At 39.9% G+C, this 18,387-nt stretch overlaps 1 protein-coding gene across 2 annotated transcripts in view; it reads right to left on the reverse strand.

The window, feature by feature from the left end:
* Positions 1 to 18,387, reverse strand: part of Pparg (peroxisome proliferator activated receptor gamma) — a 138,378-nt gene that overhangs the window by 110,996 nt on the left and 8,995 nt on the right. For both annotated transcript variants that reach the window (XM_046425446.2, XM_046425445.2), the window contains exon 2: positions 2,614 to 2,689. The gene's annotated coding sequence lies outside the window, so the exon portion shown is untranslated. The remainder of the gene's footprint in view (positions 1 to 2,613; positions 2,690 to 18,387) is intronic.

Genomic DNA, 18,387 nt, shown 5'->3' on the forward strand with positions numbered 1-18,387 from the left:
GGGGAGCTTTTCTCACTCACAGGTCTTGTAGGGGACTGGAAGTAACTGGCTGGAGCATTAAATAGATGAAGTAGAGACCAAACTTGCAGAGACAGGGCTGCAGGTTTTTATGAAGAGAATTAAGGGAGCAGGGAAACGTCGCTCAGTGGGAGAGCATGTGCTTAGCACACAGGAGGCCCTGGGTTAGACCCCCAGCACCAAACGAAAACAAACACCAAAAAAACAAATGAACAAACAGCAAGAACCTAAGAGAATTTTAAAACCCAGCTCAAGAAACAGTCCTGACCCAAAGAAGGCACCTGCTTAGCCCTAAAATTCCAAACACACAGAAACTCCACTCCATAAATTAGTGAAAACCTAATAAGAAGGATTATTTACTGACTTCAAGGTGACTTTTTAAAAAACATTACCTTGGGGTTGGGCTGTCGCTCACTGGGAGAGAGCCTGCCTCCTGTATTCACCCCCAGCACAGCATATAAAATATAAAATAGTGTCATGAATAAACGTATTGCTTGAAATGGCTTAAGGCTTCCAGAAGCTACAAGGCTAGTAGAGAGATCCTATGGACCCTTCAGCCTGCCTCTCCCACAGGTAACAAGTGACAGCGCAGCAGGGTCAAGGGCACAAAACTATCAACTACTTTATTTGGGTTCCACCAGCTTTCCCACTCAGGTCCCTTTCCAGTTCTGGGAGCTGATCCGGATGCCACACTGCACTGAGCTGCCACACCTCCTTAGCCGCCTTCAAATCTGTGGCAGGTCTTGAGTGTTCAGTTCTTTCCCGGCCAGCACTGCTGAAGAGCACTGGTCAGGGTCCTGTAAAATGCCTCGATTAAGGTTTATCTCAGGCTTTCTCAGGACTCCACTGAGCTTGTGGGTTTGCAGAGGAAGAGAAAAGGCGGTGAGGTTCCCTTTCCAGGTCATCCAGTCAGGGGTATGTGAGCTGGAGACGTCTTACCACTGTTGGCATTGACCTTGGTCCCGCCAGGATTCTCCCTTGTGGAGTTGGGGTTTTTCCTTTTGTAATTAATACACATTTTGGGGGAAGTACTTTGAGGTTATGCAAATATCCTCTTTCTGTTTACACTCTCACCCTCCCACTGATTTTAGTATTCATGGGTGAAACCTGTCTATATCAACTGCTGCTATGGTTCTCCTATAATTTTCTATTTTTTGCCTTTCTCTCTCTCTCTTTCTTTCTCTCTCTCTTTTTTTGGTACTAGGAATTGAACCCAGGAGTGATTTACCAGTGAGTTGCACCCCCAGTCCTTTTTAATTTTTATTTTGAGACAGGGTCTCATTAAGCTGCTTGGGGCTTCACTAAGTTGCTGAGGCTGGCCTCTAACTTGTGATCCTCCTGCTTCAGCCTCCTAAGTAAGCCAAGGGTTCCAGGTGTGCCACAGTGCCGGCTCCTTTTACATTTATTCAGTGAAATTCTGTAAGAAAGAGTTCTCCTTATACCCCAGCCACATTTATTTATTTATTTATTCATTCATTTATCAGTCTGGATCAAGTGTACCTACTTTATTTGGGGGTTTCTCATTCCATCCTACAGTTGTTTTATTGCACGGATTGTTCCAGTTTCAGCCACTGTGCGTTCTTCCTGCTTCCCCCCGACCCCACCTTGAGCACGTCCTTACCTTTTGGTACCACGAGACCTTCCAGGCTCTCGTCTTGGAACCAATTCTTATAGGGAAAATGGTTCTGATACCCACAATCTGGCTTAGTAGTGGGGAGGCACTACTTGTAGGCCCTCTCCGGAGGCAAAGCTAAGAAACATACATTTGTATATAGAAACCCCAAAATACACCTCTGTATTGACTTCTCCATCTACCTGGTCACTCTTTCTTCGATACTGTGGATTCAACTCGCCTGTGAATTTCAGGAAAAAATTAGCCATCCTGTGACCTTCCTTAGTGACTGCCACCAAGAGTTAAGCCTACATAAAACTTAAAGGGACTTACGTTTCTCTGCCTTCCCCAGATACACCTGGGGACTAAGAACTGGCTTAGGACCCTAAGATACCAGGTCTCAGAGGTGTAAATTCTCAGTGGGGGACTTTCCAAGAACCTGCCCTGGAGCCCCTGAAATGACACCCCAATCGAAGTCGGTCCCAGGGAGGAAGCGGTTTCAATGTAGGGTACCAGCTACAACTCAGCAGCCTCCTTCCTAGAAAGAAGCATCCGGTATCTTCTTTGTGATCCGAGACAATGGTTGCCTGGTCTATGGGGAACCAAGCAAGATATCTTGATTTTTACCTTAATTTAATTATAAGTATCATATGAACCTAAAATAGTGTACTTATGATTACTATCTGGGTAGAAAAATCAAAGGAATGTAAAAAAGTTATTAAAGAGACTTATTTTTAAGGATCGGCATTGTTTCTCAATTCCCAGGCCTTTTTCTTACCTTTGTTTTTTTTTTTTTTCCTTAGACAAATCTGTTACTGTGAACTCCAGATGACTGGTATATTTTACAGCAGAAAGTATTGTGATAGTCAAAAATAAAAGCTCTTTAAAAAATTGACAGTAAAATACCACAAAGAATTGGCATATCCTTTAAAAAGAATACTTTTAAATGCAAATTTAGCATGATAAATTCTGATTTTACCTACCGTGAAAGGGCAATCCTGTTTCAGAAGAGGGTCTTCCTGTTGTGAATCTGGGGTTCAGAGTTGGTTTCTTTCAAATCTGGACAATTAAAAAGAAACAAGGTATTTCAATATGCACACGTATTCAAAATCCCTAGATACCTAGGCTGCCAAAATGTATACACACAAATAAATGGATTTTCTCTGCTGGATTTCATTCTGAACGTTTGCTCTCCCTGAGCTTCACAGCCCCTAGAAGTAACCAACAAACCACCAAATGACTCATCATAAATCATGCAGGGCTGCAGGATATTCTTGTAATTATTTCATAAAAGAGACGCATTTTGGATTCACTTCTCTTACTTTCCTAGTTTGGTTACTAACAAGAGGCAAAACTTTTTTTTTTTTTTAAATCTCATCCATCTTATATGTCAGACTAATATGGATACCCACATTATTGGGCAGGCTTACGGAAAAATAGGTCTTAAAGGGTTTCATAACCTCAAAAGAGGGCTGGGGATGTGGCTCAGTGGTAGAGTGCTCGTCTAGCAGAGGTAAAGGCCTGGGTTCCGTCACCAGCTCCACAGGGGGAAAAAAAAAAAACCTCAAAAGATATTGAAAAAAAATGTTGTACGTGGTAAACTTGGTACTTATTGAAATGCAACTTCATCTAGATGGCACATGGTTGGTGAGCCTCACGTATATAGTACAGAAATGAGCCACACCATTTAGGCAGGGTAGGTACAGCACACCCCACACACAGCAGATGTTTCAGAAGAAGACCCAGAAAGCAGATTTCTAAATAAAGGATTCACATCCTTGCTCTCTTAGGAAGGACTCAGGGATCCTAGAACAGTTTACTCCATAAAGACAAAACAGCACTTAATGCCAAAGCCTCATCAGGTGGGTCTAAAGAGTCTGAGCATCCAGACCCAATGTTTGCACAGTTGAACCTCCACAGAAACCTCTAAATCTCTCTCTCTCTCTTTTTTTTTAATTTGGTACCTTTTAATTTGGAATTTATCAGAACTCATCTGCAACCTGATGCATGACATATATGCAGAAGACTGGGAAGACATGCCGCAGTCTGGCTGGGCACAAATTACGAGCCACTCAAGCAGGAACAAACTTTATTTCCGAACTCCCGCGAATGCCCCATGCGCGGCCTTCTCCTGGGACACACACACACACACACACACACACACCACACACACACCAACCGGAAAATCCCTCCTCCGGCACTTTCTCAACCAATGCGAACTCCCCAGGAACCCCCTAGAGAACTCCAAAGTAGCCGGCACCTGAGGCAGACCGCAATTGAATACACAGCTTAACATAACCACCATCATCTCAATGGCTTGCTGGCATCACCTCTCAACCACTCCCTTCTGGCAAAAATGCCATGCATCATTCCGACTCGGCTGTGGCTCTCAGCAAAGATAAGCAGTTTTCCCACCTAATTTCTAATGTGAAGGAACGTGAACTATAGCCAATGTATGTGGCTTTGACTTTCTAGCATTGTTTAGTGCTTCTGCTTGGGAGCTGAAAACCTCCCGATGAAAACTGAGTCTCAACAATATAAAGCAACTCTTCTGTTTTCAGGATGGGACGTGGTCATTTACAGAGACAGCTAATTTGTCAGTGCTGTCTGCCTGTATGTTCTGTATTCTCTGGATGTGACAGCCGACCTGTATCACAGCCATTTACAGAAACACTCTTTATTTTAGTTAGTATAAAAAGAAAGTATATCCATATCAAATCTGTTCTTTACACCATAATGTGTATAACACATGAAGTCAGCTTTTTATGCTTAACACAGCTTTGAAAAGGGCTCAAATGTGTGAAAATAAACAATTTAATTAATATGAATTAAATATTAACATTATCATGTTAATTAAAAATCGTAATGTTAATAAATAAAAATATCTATCCAAAAACTTAAACAACACTGATTCCAGGTTAAGATTATGTCATGGTAGCTTTCCTTACTACCTGTCCCCCTTTCCCTTGGAAATACATGCAAATTTATTAAGAAGTAGCAAGAAAGTAAAGATTTGGTGGAAACTGCTGCCTGTTCCTAGCTTGTAACCTCAAGAGTTGGATCCAAGAGAAAACTGGGCTGAATCCTAGGACTTTCAGAGGCAGACAGAATCCTCCACGCTTTCCCCACGCTCCTGAGAGCAGAACTCTCCTTTCTCTATCCGTTCAGAATTGCTCTGTATCTTGGAAGATACAGACTGTAGAGATAAAATAGAGTAGGGCAGAGACAAGATGGTTCTGGGGTGATATCTATACCAGGGATTATATGCTCTGTCTGGTCAGTTAAATACAGATGGGTTGATACTTATTAGTGATAAATCCCCTTTACCCAGCCCTGTAAGCCAGAGATCTGGATGTGAAGACAAAAGGGAATCACCTCACCCTTTAACAAAATGCACATTAGAGGGGCTGTTCATATTACTCATCCAACTATTTTATATCTCAGTTTTTTTTTTTATTTTGGCAGAATCTTCTTAGATTTACTGAGACCAATCTGTCTGAAATGGAATAAATGGTAAAAATTGACCATAGAAATAGAAAAATAATTAACAATAGAAACAATCGAAAATTTATCAAATAATAATTTCTGGGAAAAGCCCTGATCCTAGACAATCTTTTTTTTTTTTTGATATGGGGATTGAAATCAGGGATACTGGACCACTGAGCCACATTCCCAGTCCTATTTTGTGGTTTTTTTTTTTTTTTTTTTTAGTTTAGAGACAGGGGCTCACTGAGTTGCTTAGCACCTCACTTTTGGCTGAGGCTGGCTTTGAACTCGAGATTCTCTTGTCTCAGCCTCCCAAGCTGCTGGGATTACAGATGTGTACCACCGAGCCCAGCCCTACACAATCTGATAGGTGAATTTTTTTTCAAACTTTCAAGGAAGATACATAAAAGTGTTTCTGATTGTACACAATGTAGAACAAATAAAAGAAGAAAAAAAAAGTGTCTCTGAGTACAAAAAATTACAATGACCAAATTAATTTCCCCAAAATAGCATAGTAATGATCTGAAAACCTGACAAAAAGAGAAAAACATCAATTCTATGTGTTAATATTGATTCAAAATTCTAAGTAAGGGCTGGGGATGTGGCTCAAGCGGTAACGCGCTCGCCTGGCATGCGCGGGGCGCTGGGTTCGATCCTCAGCACCACATAAAGTAAAAAAATAAAGATGTTGTGTTCACCGAAAACTGAAAAATAAATATTAAAAAAATTCTCTCTCTCTCTCTCTAAAAAAATTTATAAGTAAAATGCTAACTGAAGAATTCAACAGGCCTGGGGATGTAGCTCAGTGATAGCACACTTGTCTAACATGTATGAGGCCCTGGGTTCTACCCCTGGCACTAAAAAACCCCAAAACCCCAAACTGAAAAACTTCAACAGTACACTAAAAGGATATAGTTGGATTATCTCAGAAAGGTGAAGGAAATTTATAAATTTCCTGGGTCACACCTGTAATTCTTGTGACCTGGAGGCTGAGGTAGGAGGATCACAAGTTTGAGGCTAGCCCCAGCAGTTTAAGTGAGACCCCGTCTGAAAATAAAAAATTAAAAAGGGCTAGAGATGTAGCTCAGTGGTAGAGTTGGTTCAATCTCCAGTATGGTACCTCCCCCCACAAAAAAGTCACCGTACTAGGTCAAATTTCAAAAGGAACCATATGATTACACCAAAAAAGGCAAAAATAAATAAATAAATAAATAATAGTACTCAATAAAATTCAACATTATTGACAGTATTTCCTATAAAAGGATATTAAAACTTCTTAAAACTTTAATAACAATAATATTTGTCTCAAACTTAACCAGTGACATCTTAATTGTGAAATACTCTAGCAGCATTAGCCAAGGTACATGCTACAAATAACTAGTTCCTCTTCCAACAGAAGAGGTTCCACCAGAAAATAAATTTGCATGTGGTGTCCACTTCTGGATATCGACAAAGTACATCAGCTCTGTGCACACTCTGTAAGCTCTGCAGTTAAATACAAAACACCATCAACAACAATTTGCTGAACTTTATTGGTCTCAAAACACTTGTCTCAGCACTGTCTGTTATTCTCCTCTAACCACTCTTCCACGCTGTTGTCTTCCCATTGAAATTCAAGTACCACCGACAAGCTGTCTTCTTGCTCACTTCATTAGACCTCTTGATTTTCACTCTATTTTTCTAATGGTGTGCTGATAAATGTTTAACTGACTCTCCTGGCATAAGGGGAAAAAATGCTCTGATCTGTAGATTTGCTACCTTCTATGGCGTAAAGTCTTCCAGTGGGACTAGAAGCTACCAACATGTCACCCAGCACAGCTGGGAAGAGACGGTGCAGTAACATACAACATGGCAAGCGCTGTCCACCACACAGGTACCATGTCCCCAGCCATTTCTCACAATGTGGAATAATTACAAAGTGATGTGGTTTGCATATGTACCCTTGTTTTCAATACAACCTATTTAATGCTAAATATATACAATTTAAAATCTGCATAAACACTGGATCCTTACAATCCTGAAAATTCAGCAAATGACTTCCTTGAGCTGGTCTGAACTGGTTCCAGCATGTCATTATCTTTGTCTCAGAAGCATTGAGTATACCATTCCTGCTGGGCATGCTGGCTGATGCCTGTAATCCCAGGTACTTGGGACCCTGAGGCAGGAGGGTCACAAATTTGGGATCAGCCTGGGCAACCCAAAATGAAATCTACAAAAACGGCAGGGGGGGCCCCCCCCACCCCCCCCCCCCCCCACCCCCCCACCCCCCCACCCCCCCCACCCCCCCACCCCCCCCACCCCCCGCTGTGGGTGTAGCTCAGTGATACAGCACTTGTCTAGCATGCACAAGGCCCTGGGTTCAAACCCCAGCACAGAGAAATGATTTTTTTTTCTACACTACTCAAGAAACTGTCTCCTCCCTTACTTAGCTCCCCAGAAATCAGATTCTCCTGATTCTCACCCCATCTTATGACTACTTTTGAGTCCTGGTACTTCTGAGATTTTCTGTTGCATGGGCTCTTTCTTCTCTTCTGTCTCTTCTTGCCCTCAGCACACTCCCTTTGATTTTTTTCACATGCCATTTTCTCCAAAAGGGGGAAGGTGGAAGGATGCAAACATTTCCAAATGACTAATTTTTATCCCAAACTAAACACAGCCAGAGCTCCACGTATAGGGGCTCTGCATCCTCAGATTCAATCAACTATGGATTGCAAATGTTTTTAAAAATTCCATCTGTACTTAACAGGTGTATAGATTACAATACAGTGTAACCACTATTTTCACAGCATTTACATTGTATTAGGTAATTTACATCATCAAGAGATGATTAAAAGTATACAGGAAGCCAGCATAGTGGCACATGCCTCTAATCCCAGCCCCTCAGGAGGCTGAGGCAGGAGGATCATCAGTTTGAGGACAATCTTAGAAACTAAGAGGTACCCTGTCTTACAATAAAAAATGAAAAGGACTGAGGTTGTATCTCAGTGGTAGAGCACCCCTGAGTTCAACTCCTAGTATCAAACAAAGAAGCAAACAAAAAAATCCACACATACAGGAAGGATGTGGGTAGGTGACATGCCAAGTGTTGAGATATTTTATATAAGGGACTTGAGCATCTGGGGATTTGGGTACCCTAGTTGTGTTGTCCTGGGATCAACCTCTGTGGATTCCAAGGTACAACTATATCTGGGTCTGCCACTGCCCTGTTCCTACTCTGCTACAGCTGAGAGATTCCATCAGAGAACAGAACCCAACATGGGCCAATCACATCATTCCCCAGATTTTTACAATAGTCATACAAAATTTACTGTTCAGTTGACTTCCATATCCTCAGATAATGAATTAAGTCTGTTTGCATTAAGAGGAATTCGGGGGCAGGGGACACACAGAAACAGGGACAGAGAAACGGGGGAGTGTTTCTTAATAGTGGTTGGTTTAAAGTGATGGTAGATTTGCTGAATATAATTAATGATTTGGTATCTAATTTACCTTGTCACAAGCAACAAGAACAGGGACTGTTCTTTCAAGTGACTTATGACTTAGAAGATACAAACCTGATTTGCAGTGAACCAGAACAACTCGAGTTTAAATCTAATCCAGGTTACACCTGAATATGGTTACGTTTGTGTGGATCTAATTGTTCCTGTGGAATGGTCGTGGGGGGTGTGTGCAGACATCTCATGCTCTGGAAAGTCAAATGCTGGAAAATTAGGCTCTTGTGCAAGACAGGGTGGCTGCGTTTAGACTGTTTGGGTTCAAGACAGTTCAGGCCTTGTTTAATCACCTGGCAGGTTATTTTGCCTCTCTCTACCTATTTCTTCCTCTCACCTTGACAGCATATACCTTATATGGTTGTTGGAAGAATAAAATGAGGTAATGTATGTTGTGGTCTTCAAATCCAACACAGAACTAATAAGTGCTCCATAACTATTAACTACTGCTATCAAGAGCTAGTTGACATCTTTGGTGCTTGAGTTAATTAAGAAACAGATTTTTTTAGAAAGATGGTTAAAAGACAATTTGGCTTAGGATTTTATCTGTGGGATAGACTAAAGGAAAAGTGGGGGGTGGGGTAACAATGAATGGAAAGAAAGCGATCTCCATACATGAAAAATCATATGGTTCCATTTATAAATCAATTGTAAACTAAATTATCCTAATGAGTTATTTTACTCCCAAACGTCATGGGTGCTATTGAGGATTAGGACGTAGAACGAGACTATAGAAGTAAAATATTAAAGTGACAATTATTTGCGGAGCATCTGTTATTTGTTAGCAGGGTTGTAGATGAGGGGGGGCAACAGGATGAACAAAACAGACAAATATTCTAGCTCTTGTGCAACTGCCCATATGAAGACACAATAAAAACATTATATGCTGAAGGAGCATCTGCTGTATGTGCTGTTTGGAAAAAATGGAGTAGAAACAAAGGTTGTTAAAGACGATCAGGAGGTCCCTCGACAATCGACCGTGCTTTTACAAGGTTTTTTCAGGCAAGGCCTCTTGACCCAGGTCTGCCCATTGAAGGATTAGTCATTTAATACTTTAAAAAAAAATCAATGAAAACTCATTTATGAGTGATGCCCAATTGTATTTTGTCTCACAAAGAACAACATAAACATGCTGTTTGTGTAAAATTCAGAATAAAAAATCTTTGTATGTATCATTTGATTAGCAGATTTTTTTAAAAAATGTCTTTTCTGTGTTAAAGACTGAACCAAAGACACAGGCACTAGGAAAAAGGAAAAGGGAAAGAGTCATGGGGTGGGAATAGGGGGGACAGAGTGAGAAAAAGATGGAAGAAAAAAAAAGAATACAGGAAGCACTGGGAATGGAAAAGGTGGGAGGGGAAAGAAGGAAGTAGAACCAGCTCTAGTGCAAGAACAGAGAGGGAAGTGGACGGAGAGAAGGAGGAGGGAAGGAAAGTAAAGAGAAAAAGATAGAGAGGCCCAGAAACCAGCATCACCAGGGGAATAACTTTTGCATGTTGAAGCTCAGCCATTCGCTTTGGATATAAGCACTGGAATTGGTCTTTACTGACATTTTAAATATTGTGTGTGGAAAGGAAGAAGGCACGGACTCTACTTGGCCCAAAAGTCTTCCCATTGCTCACCCCACAAAAATGCCATATTAAAGAAACTCTCTTTGCTTTTCTTTAAATTCATGCTCTGCCAACCTCTGTTCCTATGCTCATGCTATTTTTCTACTGGGAATGTCCCGTCAATCACCTCATGTCACCAAACAATATTCAATAAATATTTATTGAGTACCTATTATATATCAGGCACTGTTCTAGGCGCATGTCAAAATGGTACACGTATTTTAAAGATTGGTATTTGTAGTTTTAATAATACACAATGAAATGAGCTATTTTTAACCCCACATTAGCCTTTGAGTGAATATTTTCTTCTAACAACTAACATTTTTCTTCTGATACCATGAGCCCTACAGTAATCCTTATGAAAAGAATGTCCCTTATTTGAGCTAAAAACGTTCCGGAATTTTCCCCCAAATAAGAGTGAGGATTATCATTCCTACAAAAGGATGAGGGCTCCATCTAGGAAGTTCAAGTACTGCAAAAACTAGCTGACAGTCACAATCCAACATTTGTAGTGACTAAGTCAAATGGGTTGAATAATATAAGTTATTTTGACTCTCATCCATTATCAAAAATGGCAACCCAGAGACATCCCCCAAAGGGGAGACATGCTGGTTCTTGTTCAATCGTGACGTTACATCACAGGAGCAACAACAAAATGATTTAAAGGTCAGCAGCTTGGCTGTAATTTATGTAACTTGCTTCTGCAGAAATTTGCATTACTTGTGAAAAACATCACGTGAAAGAGGAACTTACTATAAATATAAAGGCTGGAAATAAATGAATGGCTGAGAAGGCTCTGGAGAATAACTTCTTTAAAAAGAATTGGGGAACTGGTGGCTAGGGGGTGTAGCTCGGTGGTAGAGCACATGCTTAGCATGCAGGAGGCCCTGGGTTCTATCCCCAGCGCTTGCAAGATCAAAAAGTGTAACTAACTCTAAGATGCATGTATAAACCTAATTTGCGCATACCTTGACATAAATGCAATAACAAGTACCGATGAAAATGACCAGACACTTAGTATATATTAATATTTCAAGATAGCAAATTACAAAGGAAATGTACTCTACTAAGTTAGCATTATAGAATAAGGAATTAGTGTACCTTGGGGTAGGATGTGACCTTATAAATCACCTACCTTCATTTCTCCCACCAAGGCAAGACTTCCTAGCAGATGGTCACTTGGACTTGTGAATGAAAAGGTCTAATGACAAAGTATTTTCTTTCTCAAGAGGTGGCCTGTCCCACTACTGGATGGCTGTGGTGACTTGAATTCTTTCCTTATCCTGAGTCCCGCTGATACTTTTCAGCTCTTCTTTGACAATGAAGGACGATGCAGTGGCTGTCTGTCTTCCTGACTGCTCTAGTCTCCATGTCCAGCAAAGGAAGTGGCACAGAGTGACCACAAACAAACAAAAACTGCCCTCCAGAACTCAGCCACAAGGTCATTCAGTTCATCATTTAGCATGGTGGTCCTCTAAGTCTGGGGGGAAGGAAGATTTTTCTTTTCCCTGCTCTACTGTGGATACCCTTATAAAATGCAAAACCATGCTCTTGAATGTCGTGACAACATGAATATTTTAAAATGCTTATCCTCGAATTGTTCTTAACTTGTGCCAGGCTTGTAGTCAACAACGCGTGGAGCAGCATCGAACCACAGACTACACCTTGAGTGTCACTCTACTATAGAGCATGGCCTCCATCTCCCCTTCCTCCTTATTCCTACAGGCCCCTCTAACATATTAGGTCCAGATTTTGCAACAGTTTTCTGACTGTCCTCCCTGCATTCAACTGCTAACTTAATCTTCTGATTAAATCATCTCACTCCTCTTCTTAAGACCTGGAATCTCCTGACTTCTTATAAGATAAATCTCATACTCCTTTCACCTACATTCCAGACCTTTTATCATCAGACCGAAAAATCTCTATTTTCAACCATTTTTTTCTTACTTCTTATAACCCTGAACTAGCCACCTCAAATTGCTTGATTTCTGAAAAGCTTCTCCAATGTTGTGCTTATTCACTAGTCACTATTCCAGGTTTGGGGATTTCTTTTTTTTCCCTTTACTTTCTTCTTCTTTTTTTGTCCCCCACCCCAAGCACTGGGGATTGAATAAGTGCTACATCCCTGGCCCCTCTCTCTGTAATCGACACCCAATCACTGTATGCACTGGCTGTCCATCTTCCTGACTGCTGTAGTCTCCATGTCCAGCAAATGAAGTGGCACACAGTGACCACAAACAATTTCAATACATATGGGTAAGGATCCAAGCAGGGTAACTGGTTAGTTAGGATATTCTTAAAGCAGTGCAACCAGGGGTAGGGGATGTAGCTTGGTGGCAAAGTGCTTGTCTAGCATGCACAAGGCCCTGGGGTTTGATCCCCAGCACAAAAAAAAAAAAAAAAAAAAGTTGTGCAGTAACCTCCTCTATGTGGTTCCAAAACATCTTCATCACCTCCAGAGGAAATCCTGCATCCATTAAGCAGTCGCTCCCCTTCCTTTTCCCCATCCCTGGCAACCACTAATCTGCTGACTGTTTCTCTACAGAATGACCAACTCTGGATAATCCATACAAATATGCAAATGGAGCTGGGGTGGTGGCTCACTGGTAGAGCGCTCACCTAGCATGTGTGAGGCACTGGGTTCGATCCTCAGCACCACATGAAAATAAATAAAATAAAGGCATTGTATCCATCTACAACTAAAAAAATATTTAAAAAAATATGCAAATGGAATCGTACTTGGATGCCCTGATTTCTTTCTCTGCACATTAAAAAAAATTTTTTTTTCTTTCTCAAGGCTACCTTGTTGATCTTGAACTCTCAAAGTCTAGTTCAGTTCTTCCCGGCTTCTCCACAAGGCTTTTTCTGGCCCTCCCTCCCATCCTCCCCTCCACCCATATCTGAATCCTTCTCTGATTTTTTCCAGCATTCATTTCCGGCCTCACTTATTTCAACCATGATCATATACTGCTGTGAATTGTGGGTTAACTAATTCGACTGAGTCCTTTCGGATGGATGCAGATTACAGGGTCCTGGCTAAGGAGCTCTGGTGTCTTTCCATGAGCACAGACAGCACCTACCTGAACAGGTGTGCCATCTGTTGTATTGGGTACTGCAAGGGGGAGTAATGAATTAAGAAAGCCAAAGTCTGGATAATCAAGAGAAAGCCTCAGACCTCTGCTTCATCCTTCCTTCAACCTCCTTCTCTCTAAAGACAAGAGTCTCCTTCTGTCTGCCGGGGCACTTCTTTGCCCTTATAGCTGAACAGGTGTGGGAGCAGACAAGAAATGCTGGGTTGCCCAAGGGCTGAGAGGGTGGCAGTTCCCTGCACTGATCTTTAACAAACAGACTCCTACCTTCGTCCTACATCCACAGATGAAGCTCTGTCAGAAAGAGTGGGTGACCAGAGATGTCACAAGTCGCTGTAAAATAAGCCTCCTCCATTTGTTGCTTTTCTATGTCAATCAGTTTGCCTGGTATTTTGATGGGAAGTTGTTCCTAAATACAGTTCTTCCTGGTAAAGGAGATGAATGCTAAATAATTACGGTGATAGTACTTGTGATTCATATGTGAAGTAGCTGAGCAATTAAATTGTTTTATAAAGTATAAATAAGCGAATAGGTCAAAACTTGATAGGGTTTTATCTAACAGGACAAAATGTATGAAAGGGAACTGGTTTATTTTATGCATGAATAATATGTCTGAATAACCTGTTGTATTTTGCATCATTATAAAACTTTTTTTTCCAGGTGTAGCACTACCAGAATTTTTGTAACAGTTGCCTTTGGAAGCCTCCAAACAGGAATGTGAAACAGTGCTCTGGCCCTTAGGCCATTAAAAAACCTGTTCTTCTGACCAGGACAACTAAGGATCCAACAAGAGAAGGCCGAAGTCTATAATTAACTTTCTTTTTACTTTTTGTATCCCATTTTGCCTGCTTTAGAATAATGAAATGGAAATTTATTTTGGCATGAATTTCAAATCACTACGTACCATAAAATGTTATATAAAATGGAAATTAACATTTTAATGAGCAATGCAGGGAATTCCCCCAAAATGTAGGAAACAGTAGCACTGAGAATTGCACATGATACTGAAAAAGCACATATTCCTCAAAATAAAGTCAATAGAATAATATAAATAATATGGAAATAATATGCACCAGGCCGTGAATTAAGAAAGGTATGCAGTGCATGTTCGTAAGAAGAATGAGGAAAACTACAATATGCATTCCTGTTCTCTAGGAATTAACAATTTTTCGTGGAATTCAGAACTTATATTTAAAAATTAAAAGATGTGGTGGCAAATCAGCAAATATAATGTGTAACATGGAATATGGGGTGCATTGATTACATTTCAGCAAAGATTTGTCTTGTAATGTTTTGCTTAATCTAAGATTAAAACTAATTTGTGTCTTCTGAAATCAAAAGCTGGTAGCCAAGGTAAATATTTCCTATATATGTATATCAAAGGAAATCAACCTGACAATTAAATGTTAATGTTCATAATAAAAAACAAATTCATTGTATGTGTGTCTGTATTTGTTAGGATCAAAGACTGTTCTATCAGGCACAGGCAAACAGGTGGTGTGAATTGTGTGAATGTAAAGACACAACCACACCAACACACATGTTCAGTCAGTCATTTTCTCAACTTTTATTGAGCTGTGGTTATTTGTCAGGCCAGTGCTAGGTGCTAGTTCATTTAGTCAGCATGTTGGAATCTCTGGTCTTAAAAACTCCAGTGTGACCATTTATAAGGTTAGGTTTTCAGAAGGGCTGATTTTGACTTCCACATAAGGATACATAATGCTAAGAGGTCAATCAAAAATGTGGAGTTTGTGGAATTAAATTAGCAAAAATTTGAAAGCTTTGGTTAAATCTGCATTGAGGTGTGCTCAACATCCCATGACACTGTATGTGTGATAGAAACAATCTTGTGTAACTTCCTATAAATTCCTCCAAAATTTATTTTCCTTATCTTTGCCCCCATTTCAGATTCAGAATTTATTTCTAAGTAGTCAATAGGATATTTTCTGTCAATTTTAACACAAAACTGAAATGGTTATTAGACAACGTGTGAGTATAGAAACCGGAAGTGGCTACAATAATTTGATCAAAGGGTGATTATTTAAAACAGGATATGGGTCTCCTTGTACTCACATACATATTATATTCTAAATATGTAAAAGTCCTTCGGAGGCTTTTAAAGCTCACAATTCATTTTTATCTTAGAGTGCGTGGGTAGAACAGATTCAATGTGATGATACCTCAAAGAGCAAATCTTTACCTCATAGCCAACTTCATTTCCCAAGAAAAAAATAACTGTTTTATTTTAATGGGATATTCTCAGTGAACTTTGTTTTATATTTTTGTTCAGTATAAATAATTTTTTGGTAAATAAAGTTCTAAACCAAATCCACTTGGATAGTTAATCATTTCAGTAAGTTCACCGTGAGAACACCGTAACACAAAGATCCCTTGCGCAAAAGTGTACAATCACCTTGTCATCTGGATTTCTTAGAACGGTAATACCACTGGGCGTGGTGGGGCATGCCTGCAATCCCAGCAACCTGGGAGGCTGAGGCAGGAGGATGGCAAGTTCCAGGCTGGTCTGGGGAATCTAGCTAGCTGCTGTAAATAAAATAAATAAAATAAAAAGGGATGGAGATATATAGCTCAGTATGTAGTGCATAGTGTACTAGGTCTGTAATCCCAGCTACTCAGGAGGCTGAGGCAGGAGGGCAATTTAGTGAGACCTTGTCTCAAAATAAAAAAGTCAAAAGGGCTGGGTGTGTGGCTCAGTGGCAGAGCTGGAGCAGGTGTGGTTATTAGCAAGTGCAAGGCTCAGCACCCAAATAACAATAGCAAAACAAAACAGCTTTGCTTTCAGTGGGTTTACTCTTTGAGGTATCAGCACACTGAGTCAGTTCTACCCATGAACTCTAAGAATGAACTGTGTGAGCTGCAGTTTGCCTTGGCCTGTAGGAAGGATGAAATCACAGTCACAGGAGGGCAGAGAGAAGAGAGAAGAAACAGTCAGTGTGATGGATATAGTGTTTCTTAACAGCTTTTTAAAACTTTAAGGTAAAGGTTATGCTAAGTCAGAAGGCTGATACAAATTTCACAAAAGAAGTCCCCAAAGGATAATCTGAAACCTGGGTCAAAGGCAAAAGCACTTAATTTTCTCCTTTGGGATTTCCAGAACAATGCACTGAAAAAAAAAATGAAGAAAGAATTAATTCAAGGGCTCTTACTGTCCTCTTTGTGTGCGGATACGTGTAAATATATGCAACTTTTACAACGCTCAGATAGATGTTAGGAAACCTTCATTCACTTCCTACCATTAACTCACAGGCTAATTTTCAAAATTATTATCACACATTACATCGAGGGTTCATAATGGTCATTGGTTATAGAAGTTTACCTTGACCTGCTTCTCCATCAGCTGCTATTTGTGATTACAAGTTCAACACTGCCAGGAGCTGGGAAACCAAATAACTCCATCATGAGGTCATTCAGTTACCAAAAAAAAAAAAAAAAAGAATTTAATAGATTCACCTTTTTCTCGGAAAAAAATTTAAAAGAGGAGGACTTTAAAAAAAATAACTCTGAGTTGGGTACAGTGGTACACACCTATCATTCCAGTGACTCAGGAGGCTAAGACTGGAGGATTGCAAGTTTGGGGCCAGCCTCACCAACTTAGCAAAACTCGGTCTCAAAATCAAAAATATAAATAAAAACAGAAAATAAAGGCCTTGGGAAGTCATTCCGTGGTAAAACACCCCCATGTTCAATACCTGGCACCAGAAAAATAAATAAATAAATAAATAGAAAGTAACTCTAGCAGCTATTTTTTTTTTTAAAAAAAACTCTCATTTGCCAGCATATTCTAAAGATCAAAAGGATTGCAGGCCCTGAGAAATCAGCAAAATTGAACCTTATATATGGCTGCAAACATTAAAAGGCTGTTAATGGAGTGATGGATTTTTAAATTTTGTTTTTCCCCCCTTTACAAATAGTCAGGCAAAGAGTACAGGGAAGTCGAATGTGCAAACCAAAATTTAAGTATAAAATAAAAATTTGGATATAACAGAAAAAATTCATTTAGGTTTCTTTATGCTGACTTCAGTGGCTTTAAGGGAGTGAAAGAGGTAGAAGATTTTCAGTGTGTAATATATTCTTTGCTTTGATCTTTACTGGTTAGGGTCACTGATACACTAAGAAGAAAGAAAAGCTATACATATAAGGTTTTATTAGAGAAGTAATTTTTATACTACTGGATAAACTTTGTAAAAGAGAGAAAAAATACATATGAAGTCTTCCACGTCCCACTTCTTTAATATAACTATTATGACTTTCGTATAGTCCCTTCCAGATTTTTCATGTACATGTTTTACAATCAATAGTGCACACACATTTTTTACTTGTGTGTGTGTGTGTGTGTGTGTTTGCTGGAGATCAAACCCAGGTCCTCATGCATTCTAGGCAAGTACTCTATAACACTGAGCTACATCCCCAGCCCTTTTCTATTTTTTTTTTAATTTAATATTTTTTCAGAGGTGCTAGTGGTCTTCTAAATCGTTGTGGTAACTGTATATTCCATGTAGTCACTGTGCCATAATTTACTTAACCATTCCCCTAATATTAAATATTTAAGTTACTTCCAAATACAGGTTCTTGTAACAATGCTTTTTATGAAAGTCTTTATACATATGGTTTTTCCTATACCCTCCAGCCCTTTGGGAAAAAAGTCCTAGAAGCTGGGATATAACATCAGAATTTGCAATATATTGCCCAATTGCTTTCTAAGGGGACTGAACTAAATCACAGTGACATCAGAGATAAGTTGAGTCCAAATTTCTTCAGTCCCTGAATCATAAATGTGTGTGTGTGTGTGTGTGTGTTACCAGAGTTGAAGCCCAAAGTCCATGTATACCAAGCATGTACTGCACTCCTGAGTTAAACTCCCTGGATCACTCCCTGGATCAGAAAAAAAATCATCAGCAATCACTGGGAAAGGTGTATTATTAAGCTGGAATTCAAGATTACACATTTGTATCTTAAAATCTGTTTAACGTGAACCAGTTCTCTAGGATTTGATCATCCCCCACAGTCTTAGAAAAATCCAGTCTTTGATTTGGAGACTCAGGATTCCTAATGACCATTCT

The sequence above is a fragment of the Marmota monax genome, unplaced genomic scaffold, assembly GCF_021218885.2.
Source record: "Marmota monax isolate L192 unplaced genomic scaffold, Marmota_monax_Labrador192_F-V1.1 WCK01_AAM20220418_F8-fsc00028, whole genome shotgun sequence".
NCBI lineage: Eukaryota > Metazoa > Chordata > Mammalia > Rodentia > Sciuridae > Marmota > Marmota monax.